The sequence below is a fragment of the Microtus oregoni genome, unplaced genomic scaffold (genome assembly GCF_018167655.1).
Source record: "Microtus oregoni isolate MIOR12 unplaced genomic scaffold, Mior012 000003F_ref0000135, whole genome shotgun sequence".
Taxonomy (NCBI): Eukaryota; Metazoa; Chordata; class Mammalia; order Rodentia; family Cricetidae; genus Microtus; species Microtus oregoni.
In genome coordinates, this window is record NW_024543062.1 from 67,225,781 (window position 1) to 67,238,841 (window position 13,061).

The window sequence follows — 13,061 nt, forward strand, 5'->3', positions numbered from 1 at the left end:
TTATTTTTGTAACTGCTACATGGTACCAACTAAAAGACTAGAAATTGGCTCTTTCTAAATGTTTACATATGCTGTAAAATATTGGATGTATTTAATGTTATTACAATTTCTGTACAAAGTGAAATATGTTTAGGTTAAATTTTGTCAGTGACATGATTTTTGGAAATTATAATGTGGATACTTGTAAAAAAAATTGTTCCTCTTATGATGCCAGGAATCAAACCCAGGACTGTAAGCCTGTTTGACAAGTGCTTGCCGTAGTCTCACATCTGAAAACCTCTAGATTGTATAGCAAGCACTCTCCAAAGTTACTGTTTGGAAGTCTGGCTTCCTTGGATTTTTACACTATCAAGAGTTATCTGAACATGTTTGCATTGCCTTATTTATGTGTGTCTTGCTTGAGTGTATATATGTGTGTGCATCGTGTGTGCTTTGGGCCTGTGGGGTTTAGGAAAGAGCATTGGATCCCCTGGTACTGGAGTTACAGATGGTTGTGAGCTATCAGGTTGTGAGGACCTGAGAATAAAACCCAGGTCCTCTGCAAGAGCAACAAGTACTCTTAACCACTGAGCCATCTCTCTAGGCCCGAGTGTTTGAATTTTTAAATATTGTAAGACTTTTAAAAGTAGGAATGTCTTACATTGCAATAGTGATATTAAAATGATATCTTGAGTATAGTTAAGAAAGGAAGAATATATTTTATAGTCATGAATGGGTGTCTGGTTGAGTCAATTGTCCTGGTTCGTTGTTGTCAACTTGACAAAAACTTGGACATTTTAGAAAAAAGGATTTTTTTGTTTTATTTTTTCCAAACAGGATTTCTCCGTGTAGTCTGAGTTGAAATCCCCCAAAAGCCCCACACTCCTACCCAAGCCCCAGTGTCCACCATGCTCTGGCTTGTGCCCAGCTCATGTGGCTCTTCCCCTCATTCCCTTCACCATCACGGATAGATTATTCTGTTCCTCAAGTAGATGTTGCTTGCTTCATTTATTATTTATTTATTATTTATTATTGTGTAGACCAGGATCGACTCAAACTTACAATCCTCCCACCTCAGCCTCCTGAGTGTTGGGATTGCAGATGTGTGCTAAGAATGCTCAACTCTTCAGGCCTTCTGTAGGGCTCTGCCCTGTCTTATTACCTCCGCCTCATGTCTGAGACCTCACTCTTTCCCCTGATCAAATTCGCTGAGGGAGATCTCAGCCCTTAGTCACTTTCTCCACAGACCTGTCTTTCCTGTTTTTTTTTTTTTGTCTAGTGTGTTAATTAGCACAGCTGTCTGGAGGTGGCCAACCCTACCCTTTACTTTGTATCCATCCCATGGCTCCACACACAGCAAGCCCTCAAAAATGACTGCGGAGTGAATAAAAGTGACAGTCGTATGTTATTTTAGGCCCAGGGAATTGATGTCCAACCCCAGTTATAATATGAGATAGAAAAAATTTAAAGTCTACTGAGCCCACCTTTCTTTCCCTCTGCATGTGCATGAGAAAGCACACCCCCACCAAGGCATACCCCTCCCCATATGTAAACTAATTTCCCGACAGGTAGTGGTAAGCGCCTGGAGAAACACCCAGGCATTTCATTAGTATGAGTGAGGTGGGGTGGGGTGGGTGGGCAATGTGATGTCTTCCTAAATCATGACGAGCACAGTCTATGACCAGGCTCTTCCACTTCCAGGATTTAGTTAATAGACACATTTACTTGAACATCTGCAGAATGACACTGGCAAGCTGCCATCATGATAATGTTGATGCCTTCTATGCCCATCAGCAGGTAAAACACAGCTCATTATACACAGAATGGAAGAAGGAGTAGAGCAGTGTGTGTCTTAGTGAGAAAGAGGTGAAAGTCAATAAAGAAATATAAGAGCACTTGAGGGATGGTGGGGCGGACAGGTGGCTAGGGAAGGCGGAGCAAGGAAGACGTCATAGGAGACATAGACTTTTAAATTGATTATGGATGGGAAGTTAAAATAAAAATCACCCTTGTTAAGAATCCATCATGTTTACATTGACAAGATAAATCAAATGACTGCCCAGTTGATGTGTTACTTTTGTTCATTAATGAATAAAGCTGCTTTGGGCTACGGGAGGGCAGAATATAGCCAGGCTGGAAGAGATATGATGAGAGAGTAGGCAGAGTCAAGGAGATGCCATGTAGCTGCAGAAGGAGACAGATGCCCTGGAACCTTACCGGTAGGTCACAGCCTTTTGGTGATACACAGATTATAGAAATGAGTTAAGATGTAAGAGTTAGTTAATAAGAAGCCTGAGCTAATAAACTAAATAGTGTTGCAATTAATACAGTTTCTGTGTGATTATTCAGGTCTTGGCGACTGGGAACAAAGAGCAGTCTCCACTTATACCCAACTAAGAAGAATGCAGCTTGAAAATCAGATCCAGGTAACATCTGCATTGGCCCCTGTAGACTCAGAGAGATGCAGGTGATCTCTGTCTAACCTGGATGGATGACCGACTTCTCTGAACTTCCGGACTCAACATTCACTACAGCAGAACTATAGTTTTAGGGCTTTGGTTAGAAGTACCAAGCGCAAGGGCTCTTGTTGTTCATGGAATCTGCCTCCGGAGTAAGTGTGATTGGTGGAGGCTGGGCAGTTGCCCATAGTTACCTAGCATCTTAAACCATTCACAGAATTTCTGTCTGAACTCACTCATCCAGCCCAAGAGCAGGGATAATGAGAGAGGGTGAATGTCCTTTGTCGAACTTGGGGCCAGATATGTTTCAGGTGTTGGCATTTTCACATTCTGGGTTCCTTACATGTATGTAATAGGATACCTTGAAGATGAGAAGCTCCATTTGTTTCTGCTACATCTCATACCCACAATCCCATTAAAATCTTTTGTAATTTTTTTGCACGAAGCAAGATTTCATGAAATTTCCCACTTGTCGCATCCTATGAAAATAGCTTAAAATGTTTCAGATTTGGAATTTTCAGATTAGGGCTGTTCAGTTTCCAGAAGCCTTACATGGTCATGAGATGAACAAGAGATGATATGGACCCCCAAGCCCAGAACAAGCGGTTTGTCTTCCTCAGGAATATGCAATAGGAAGTGTGCACACACATTAGTGAACAGTGTGAGCAGATACAGCTGCAGCCCCGAACCACACACCGTCTTTCAGTTTAGTCAGAATGCCCTTCCCCGGGCTCCAGCAGATGCACCAAGAAACCCAGCTCTGTGCCTCAGCTTCCCTATATTAAAAATAAGGTCATGATCATGTTTCTTCATGTGGGAGTGTAAGATGCTTCGAATCAGCTCTTGTATATCATAAGTGCTTCATGCACACACAGGCATGTTTGTGTGTACACTCGCACGTGCACACACTCATTAAAATAAATAACAATGAAGTTTTCTCCCAGGCAAAAGTCAGCACAGAGCGTCTGGGCCCTCAGCATACTTTCTGTGAGGCCTCTGAGGAGTCAGTGACCTTAGAGACTGGTTTGGCAGTGGTTACTTTGACTGCCTGAGACTGGAGAGATGGCAGCATTTGTATTCTGTGCTTTGCCATGGGCCTGAGCTCAGTTCCCAGCATATGCCAGCTCCTGCCTGTGCATCACTCCAGTTCCAGAGGAACATGATTCTTTTTCAGCCTGCGTGGCTGCCAGATGTGTGTGGTCTACGTGTACATTACAAAAATAAAAAAAAAAGACTGATTACTTTGTTAATAAACAATCAGAAAAGATAAGCTGGACCCAAAGGGCAGAGTCAGAAGCCAGAGGGTTTTTTTTCTCCCAAAGCCTTCCTTAAAATAAATTAAAATGATGAATTACTCAGATATTTTATCCAAAGATGGTAAAACCCAACATAAAGATGTTGCCAAATTACAGTCATAAAGCGTTGATGGGGATTTAAATAGCTTATCCCCAGGGTTCGTTTAGCACCAGATTCTACTCCTGGGAAGTTAGCCCAGTGAAATATTCATGAAGATATACAAAGATTTAACCACAATGATAGTAATTTCCATATTGTTAATAAAAGAAAACAATAAAATGTCTACCAATCGGATTTAATAAATATAAAAGCATGTATACTTACGTATGTGTGTGCACCATGTATACATGTGTGTGAATATTGCATAGATGTAGATGTAGAGGCTAGAAGGTGACCTCCCGTGACTTCCTCAATTGCTTCTCTATTCTTATTGTTATTATTCTGTAACAGAGTCTCCCACTGCACCTGGAGATCACCTTTTGGTTAAACTGTGCAGCCAATAGGACCCAAGGATCTTCCTGTCTCTGGCTGCAGTAATAGGTTGTATTACATAGAAGCCACATCCAGCTTCTATGTGGGTACTGGGGATCTGAACTCAGGTCCTCATTCTTGTCCAGTGGATGCTTTACCCTCAGAGCCACCCCTTTAGCCCCTAAATCTTTCATAAAAGCCACTAAAATTAAATTTAAGCCATTAAAATTATAGGGCTCTACTGTCATGATGTCAGACAACCCTAGTCATTTCCCCTCAGGAATAAGCCCCAGATAACACAAACACAAATGTATGACTTCATGGCTAAATTTCTAACACAGGAATTCTAGGGTGCACACCTAAACCATTGCACAGACAGAACCGGGCCAGGGCAGAGGCAGGCTTCAGAGCCAGCTGGGTGCTGTGAACCATGTTCTTGTACTTGTTTCCTCTTTCGTATTGGTGACAGCAGCCTGTCATGGAGATATTCACCAAAATATTGCTACAGGTTAAGCATCCTTTTTCCAGACTGCTTAGAGCCAGAACTGCGTAGAGTCCCCAACAGTTTGGATCATCTTCGGCATGATTCATATTAAAAAAAAACAAGACCACCAATGGGCAGTACCAAACACAAATGTCCACCTCATTTTTTTATTCAAGCGACCCAAATCTGGTCCCTGCTTTTTTCTTAGAAGGCCAAGAAAAGTGTGGTGATTGGTGAGTAGGCAGTTTGCAGGGGCTGTCACTCAGAGGTTGAGCCAGGTTCCTGCAAGGTTGGCGGACTCCAGCTCAGAGGCTGTGCAGTGTATGATACATAGGATCGTTATACACTTGGAGATGCTGCACAGCCTTTGTAAACTCTTCCCCAGATCCTCTAGAGGCTTCACATGGCTTGTTCTCCTTCTCTGTTCAGGGTAGACAGTCACCACAAGCTTGCGCCATTGCTTTCTTTTTGTTGCCTGAAAGCGAGAAAACAGCGTCGTGGGGAGTGGGTGAAGTCCTGAGTGAATGTGTATCGTTGACAAGAGCATGGCCATGTCAAAGCCATGATGCTTTAGATGTACGGGAGTGGCAAAACTTTATCCACATTAGGTTCAGAGTACTGGCAAAGCCTCCCCCTTGTCCCAGTATGGATATTTATAAGTGGATGACTTTTTGCTCAAACCAGTGTTTGCCAAAACTGCCAACCTTGGCTTCCTCCTCCCAGAAGAATGCAATCTGATACGGTTTCTCTGCAGACCTCCTCCCTCGTATTGTGTAATAGATGTGCTGATGGTCCAAGCCACTGTTGCTGCGTCTCCATCAGAGTGGGCAGTCTTCCAGATCCCAGCTCCTTTAACTGCATCTGTCCTTTTTTCATTTCTCATCACTATTGTGGAATATTAGTTTAAGATGTGCAACATTTGTCTATGCTGTGGAATATTTGTTATTTTATTTTTAATACTGTTTTCATTGAGCTATATATTTTTCTCTACTTCTTTCCTTTCCTCCCCCTCCCCTCGTACCCTCTCCCATGATCCCCATGCTCCCAATTTACTCAGAAGATCTTGTCTTTTTCTACTTCCCATGTACATTAGATCCATGTAGTCTCTCTTAGGGTCCTCATTGTTGTCTAGGTTTTCTGGAATTGTGAATTGTAGGCTGTTTTTTTTTGTTTTGTTTTATGTCTAAAAGCCACTTATGACTGAGTACATATGACATTTGTCTTTTTGGGTCTGGGTTACCTCACTCAATATGATGTTTTCTAGATCCATGCATTTGCCCATAAATTTCAAGATGTTATTGTTATTATTATTACTACTATTATTATTATTTGCTGTGTAGTACTCCAATGTGTAAATGTACCACATTTCCCTTATCCTTTCTTTGGTTAAGGGGCATCTAGGTTATTTCCAGGTTCTGTCTATGACTAATAATGCAGCTATGAACACAGCTGAGCATTTTTTGGGTATATCCCCAAAAGTGGTATTGCTGGGTTGGAATATTTGTTTAATGATGCAAAGACGTGTTGCGTTATTTTATGTTTCATTTGTTTAACTCTGTGAAGCTGTGTTACTTTGCCTGTCTAAAGCACCGTTTGGTCTAATAAAGAGCTGAGCAGCCAAAAGTTGGGCAGGAGAGAGATAGGTGGGGCTGCCAGGCAGAGAGAATAAATAGGAGAACAAGAAGAGAAGGGGAGGAGGATACTAGGTACAGCCATCCAGCCACATAACCAGCCCCGGAGTAGGAAAGAAAGGTATATATAAAAGAAAAAGGTAAAATCCTGGGGGCAAAACATAGACGGGATAATTTAAGAAAAGCTGACTAGAAACAAGCCAAGCTAAGGCCGGGCATTCATAAGCAGGAATAAACGTCTATATATTTGTTTGGGAGCTCGGTGGTGGGTCCCAAAAGAGCAAAGAGAAAAAAAAAAAAACAGCAAAAAACCTACTAACTACACATCACTTCAGCCAGGTCAGTCCTCAAGCCATGTAAGTCACAGCAGTGACTGGGATCTAAGGATCTAATAGAGAAATAAAGACACAGGAAGTTTCTTCTTAAAGCGAAGAAGGAAGGAAACAGACCTTTGTTGGACACCTCCTTTATGTTGGTACTCATGTGTCCTCTCTGAGAGGTTAAGCAGAAGTCCCCGGGCTCTCAGGTAGAGTTGAAATTTGTACCTGGTCTCTCACTTTCCCTACGGGGATTTCCACTCTCTCAGCATGCATGGACAGAAGAGCTTACAACACATGCTCCTTCATGCTCTGCTTCCTCAAACAGCCCAGACACTGGGACCTCTACATTCGCTTGTGGCCATTTTCCCATTTTATGAAAGTTTTACAAAATATAAATATAAATCTGAGGAAAAATAAGAGGTCATACACATAAGCTTAAGAAATTGCTGGGGAGTTTAAAGGTCAGGAGAGTGGGGAGAGACCCAGCGAGTGATTTTGATATTGATCTCTTCTGGGTTAATATTCAAATCAAGGGAAAAACCTGATCAAAATGAATCACTTTTCATTATGGTATGATACAGATGAAACCAAAGACCCAGTTTCGAACACATATACACAGTTGTTGTTATTTCCTGTAAATTTATGTAAAAACAACAACTTCTTCTTCTTCTTCTTCTTCTTCTTCTTCTTCTTCTTCTTCTTCTTCTTCTTCCTCCTCCTCCTCCTCCTCCTCCTCCTCCTCTTCCTCCTCCTCCTCCTCCTCTTCTTCGTCTCTCTCTCATACATATACTCTTTCTTTGTTTCTTTGTTTCTTTCTTTCTAAAATATTTCATTATGTTGTCCAGGCTGTTCTCAAACTCAACCCCCACCCCCCAGTCTCTTGACTGCAGGAGTTACAGGTAAATATGCACTATGCCTGGCTCATACATTTTTTTAAATTTTTTTTTTAAAGATAGGGTTTTTCTGTATAGCCCTGGCTATCCTGGAAATTGCTTTGTAGACCAGGCTGACCCGAAACTCAGAGGTTGCCTGCCTCTTCTTCCAGAGTGCTGTGATTAAGGGTATGCATCACCACTGCTTAGCTTCATACACTTTAAAAAATCACAAGTCATGCAATCATGAGTTATTGATTCTCATGTAATCATAAGTTATTGATATTTCAGCAAGGAAGATTATTTTTCACCGTTTTGCAGAGACCTTTACATATATTAATCACTCTCGATTCTCTTATTTTGATGGAGACCTTTGAAGTTTATCAGTTAGAACTAGTTTGCTAGAATGCTCATCATTATTTATGTGTGCTTACTGTGCACAAGTGTGCTTACTAAGTCCACACTTTGTCTTGTCTTTTGAGATCCTCACCATCCCATAATATGCTCGGTATAACTACCTCCGTTTTGCAGACAAGAACTGACAAAGGACTGACAATGAAGAAATTCCTGGGGTGGCCCCAGTGTGCTGACTGCAGAGTGTGCTCTTTACTGTATATGGTATTTATAGCGCCATTGTGCAGAAAGTTAAGGCCCAGAAACAAAAACACTGTGTAGGGCTGTGGGCACAGTTCAGTGGTGGAAAACATGTTTAGCATCTTTGGGGCCCTGGGTTCAATCCTCAGCACCAGCCAAAAGCAACCATGATCCAGACCAAAAAAAAAAAAAAAAAAACCTAAAGAAAGATGGTAGTGAAGATAAGCTAGCACAGCTTCTTTTCATCCTCCCCAAAGCCAGCATTGCCTTACACTTCTTTTAGAGTTTTTGAGACCTTCTAACTTATAGGTACTGTATTTCTTCCAACTAGAACCGTTCCACCTCAGGCACTCCCAAAGCCAAGTGTCTAAGTTGCTCTTCTCTTGGGTGGGACCCCATTTCCCCTGACATAAAGCCTAGTGGTGCCATGGGAAGGTGAAGTCCTCCGTCTTCACATCTTGCTCTCCGTGGGAGGGGTCGAGATGCGTCTGGTGTGTCTTCTACCCTGAGGAAAGACAACAGAAACATGGTCTCTGGGAAGGCGCTGTGTGATGGTCTGTGATGTGATGAAAGCAGAAAATTTCGGGGGCGGGGGCGGGGGCAGGGCAGGAAGCAGGCTCTCGAGCTTCTACGGAATCAAAAGCAGCCATAGGTTTGACAATCTTGGGCAGCAGGAAATGGAACGCTATTTCTGAAGAGAGTTTCCTGTCTCCAAAAGCCTAACTTATCCGCTGGGTACACTTCCCTCTTGAGCTGGGGGCTTCCTAGGAATGAAAACACTCTCGCCTCTCTCCTCGCTCAGGGGTCTGAGACAGGAACCCCTTCTCAGGAAGCCCTCCGTGAAAACTCACAGGGCAGGACAGAAGGTTATCTTTCTGGGAACCGAATGTTCTTCTTCCCTCATTTTCCTCATTTGTCCTTTTTTTTTTTTTTTTTTTTTTTTTTCGGGACAGGATTTCTCTGTAGTTTTGGTGCCTGTCCCGGAACTAGCTCTTGTAGACCAGGCTGGCCTCGAACTCACAGAGATCCGCCTGCCTCTGCCTCCCGAGTGCTGGGATTAAAGGCGAGCGCCACCACCGTCCGGCTCCTCATTTGTCCTTAAGCTAACAGACTGGTAGTTTTTATTGGGTACCGACTTTCAGGCTTGAATCAAGTCTTCCAAAGTCCACAGACATTACACCAACTCAACCATTTGTAAAGCTTTCTTGAGGCGACTGGTTCATTAAAAGCAAAGAGCAAAATATAAGGCAAGGTAGAAGTAACAGCATGCATTAAAATCAATTCTATGAAATGCCATTCAATATTATAAATATTTGTATGTTAGTACAAGATAAGCCTTTTAAAAAAGGAACAACCTGTATAAGCTTTGCAAGCATTTTATTAACCTGCTCTCTATCTTCTTTGTTTTAAACTGTTTCTCCTCCGTCTTTCATAGAGACAGATGGTTTCAGCTATGTTCAGTGGCTTCCAGCCTCTGCGTTGCTATGCAACAGAACGCATCCTATCTGCGTCCTTTCTCTGTTGTATCCCGTTTCCGTTTGACAACTCAAAATAACTAGGCGAGTGCTTCAGCGTTCTACTTCCTCCTTGCTACTGAGTTGAATATCTATCAAGTATCTTCCGGGGCTTCCTATCTCTTCCTGTTACAGCCTTGAAAAAAAAAAGTGTTTTCCCCAAATTAATTTTCCTCATCACTTCCTATTTACATCAGACCTCTCAGTGCTAAGGCTAAGGCAAAACACTCCAGAATGAGTCAGGCAGCTGTTGGCCCTTGGTGGGGGTGGGAGTGGAGTGGGATGGGGAGGGGAACGTGGCAGTCAATTGTAGGATGTTTGAAACCAAGATTTTGCTTTTTATTGTCAGGTGTAGAGTCCCTGTTGTTCATTTTTCTCAGGATGTTGTTTCCCAACAGGCACTAGAGTGTAAAAGAAAACATAAAAGAGAAGCAGACAAATGATCTGTCTCGCTTTGGGGCTTAAGAAAAGGCAATGAACTTCTTTCTCAGTGAGAAGAGCGCAGAGGGCATTAAGGCATTCCTTCTGCCTTTGAGGACAGGAGGTAGGGAATTAAAGAGAAAATTTCCTCAGGATGGAAGCAAAAGGAAGGCATTAAGACTGTCGGTCATTCCGGACTCGCCCTTCCGTTTGTTTACCGTTAGGCAATTAGACTCATTTATAGATTCTTCTAAACCTCATTTCATGCCTCTTTAATTCGTGCCATTTTTCTTAGCTCTAGAAGTTACAAATTTCAGATAATTAGACTGCAGTCCCAACTAAGTAATCTGGGTGTTGGATGGGAAGGCGGTCACATCCGGTACAGCAGCCGAGGTAGGGTGCATTGATCGTGCCTCTCTTTGGCCATTCCAGACTCCACTTTCTGAAGAAGAAACTAAGTCAAGTGGAAAACACACATGCGTTTGAAAGGTCAGAGAACACGTGATTTTTCACCTTTCGGAAAACAAAGGCGCTGCATTGTTGTTCCTTTGGAATGAAGGAGACACCACTCCAAGTTAGGGCGCTGTGTGGTTATGTCATTTCCTGTTTCAATGGCCTTCAGTGGAGACCGGTTGTGTGGGGCCCTCTCTTCAGGTGTGCATGTCGGCGCTGTTTCCCCGGACTTACCAAGTATTCTGCTCACGTTGTAGATTCCTGATGCGCTGGCTGTGGGGTGGGCACTTTATCTTCATTAGTAATGTGCTTGGTTTTGCTAACTTTTGCTTGGCCTCTTGCCCAAAGAAGAGTCTAAGGGCATCTATATGCTCATCAGATGATCACTGTGGCCAGGCTACTACGTGGCTGAACTAGGAGTCAGAAAAGCGAGTCGCTGCTGAAGGATGGGAAGGGAGTCAGGCCATGTAGCGAACACAAGCCTGTAGTACGGCTCATTCAAGGCTCCTGTGGTCTCTCATTGCCAATAGGACCTGAGTATTTCTGGGACACCACACACTCTTACAGTGCTCTGATCCTTGCTAAGCAGGACAAAGGGAGGTCCTGACGTTCGCCGAGCAGGCAAAGACAGTTTGAACTCAGCAGTCACTCTAAATTGTGAGCAGGCTATGTCTTCTACCCGGTACACACTTCATGCCTCATCTAGTCCTGGATGCAGTGTGTCCAGCATCCTCACAGGCATCCTGTTTAGACTTCCTTCCTGCAGAAGACTGAGAAACTTGAAGTTTTCCTCTTGTCTCAGCTAAAGTTTGATGTCAGGCTTTCTCCGACAGCGTTTTCTTTCTCTTGGATATTAATGTTTCCTGGGGGGAGGGGGTCACTGAAACTGTAAAGTGAATCTCTCACACCAGTTCAGTTAGGGTGTCCTCGAATCTGAGGGTCATCTTTTCGAGGTGATGTACCAGATTGCCAAGGTTTGTGGCAGTTCTCGGAGGGGTCATGATGGTTTCCCAATTGTTTCATAATCTTGAGGCTTCTCTTCTCAGTAATGTCTGCCCCCTCCCCGCAAGGAGGGGATCCTTTTCTGCTTTTGCTCAAAGGTAAGCACTGTTCTTGGCATATTACAAGAAATTGGTTCAGAGCAGTTTATTTAATTTCAGTGGCTACTCAGGATTCCGGGAGCGGGAGGTCACAGAATGTGGTTAGTCTCAGAAGCGAGAGGGAATTCTTAGAATGCCACTCTAGGACAGAAGTCCTCCACGGGATGACTAGGGAGGAACGTGGGGCTTGTCCTATGAACCACAGGGCTGAGTGACATGAGGTAGGGAGGCGAGGCTTCTGTCTCCGGTTAGGACATTGTGAGTGCATTGAGTACCTTTGGAGATAATGTGCCTCGGAGTGATAATATCAGAGTTCTGAATTATCATGGCGTTCTTTTCTGGTGAGCCACATGCTGGCAAGCCGAGAATCCTGGTTTCCAGAATAGCATTTCCATGACTGGAAGATGAGTAAGAGTGTGTGGAGAAATGGAGCCGGGGCCACGCCCTGAAGGCGCTTGCTTTGCTACTACAGGAACTTTCCTAGTTCTTGGCACACGCTTACCAGCTCTCAAGATTCCACTCAAAGCTTTTCCAAACACTTACTGATGCCTCCAGCCTAGTTCTGCCCTAACCTTCTCTCCTCGGCTTTTATGGCCTCCTTGCTGGGTGTTCATGAATAGCCAGTGTTCTTCTTTAAGCCATTCATTACCCATTCGCCAAACGTCCATGCACGCCCACGGGACTACTTTGCTTCACATTCCAGACACATGGCTGGCACTCATCTCAGCCCACTGTTTGTGACAGCCACACAAAACATTTTAAAGTATCGTCAGAAAACACAGCAAAATGGCCATTCCTAGGAGAAGGTAAGGCTGTCCAGAAACTATGTACAATGGCATACATGCAAGACAGTGTCACAAGGAAACCCATTAATTACTTTGTTATCCTAACCAAAATACAGTGAACAACAATAGTGTTTACTGGGACTGGAGTGATGACTTAGTGGGTAAGAGCCCTTCTCTGCAAGCATGAGGACCTGCATTTGAGTCTCCAGCACCCACTGAAGAGCTGGGCATGGATGCATGTGCTCGCAACCCCAGCATTGCTTGGCAGACACAGGAATGAATTCCTGAGAGTTCACTGGTCTGCCAGCATAGTTGGAATACTGAATTTCTAGCTCCTCTAGGCACAAGGCAGAGAGCGAATAAGGCAGACACCTGACGCCCTGCGTTAGCCTCTGCAACCTTCCCACACCGTGCTATGCAGCCCACCCCCCTGCACTCCCAGATTTATTATTCTAAGAAGTTTGACAAGTTGGGAGAGAACTGGACTGGTATGGGAGCTAGACCTTTGGTGCTTTCTGGAACTCTGTTGTTTAGTCCTGTGAAGTTATTAATAATTATTTAGGCCATGAGAGAAATAGAAGTTGGAGTTGTAATAGTTTAAAACTCTGTAGACTTTACCCCAGACTGTTGCTTAAATTATATTTACTAGATTCTGACTGTGTTTTCCTTATTTTGTTTATTGT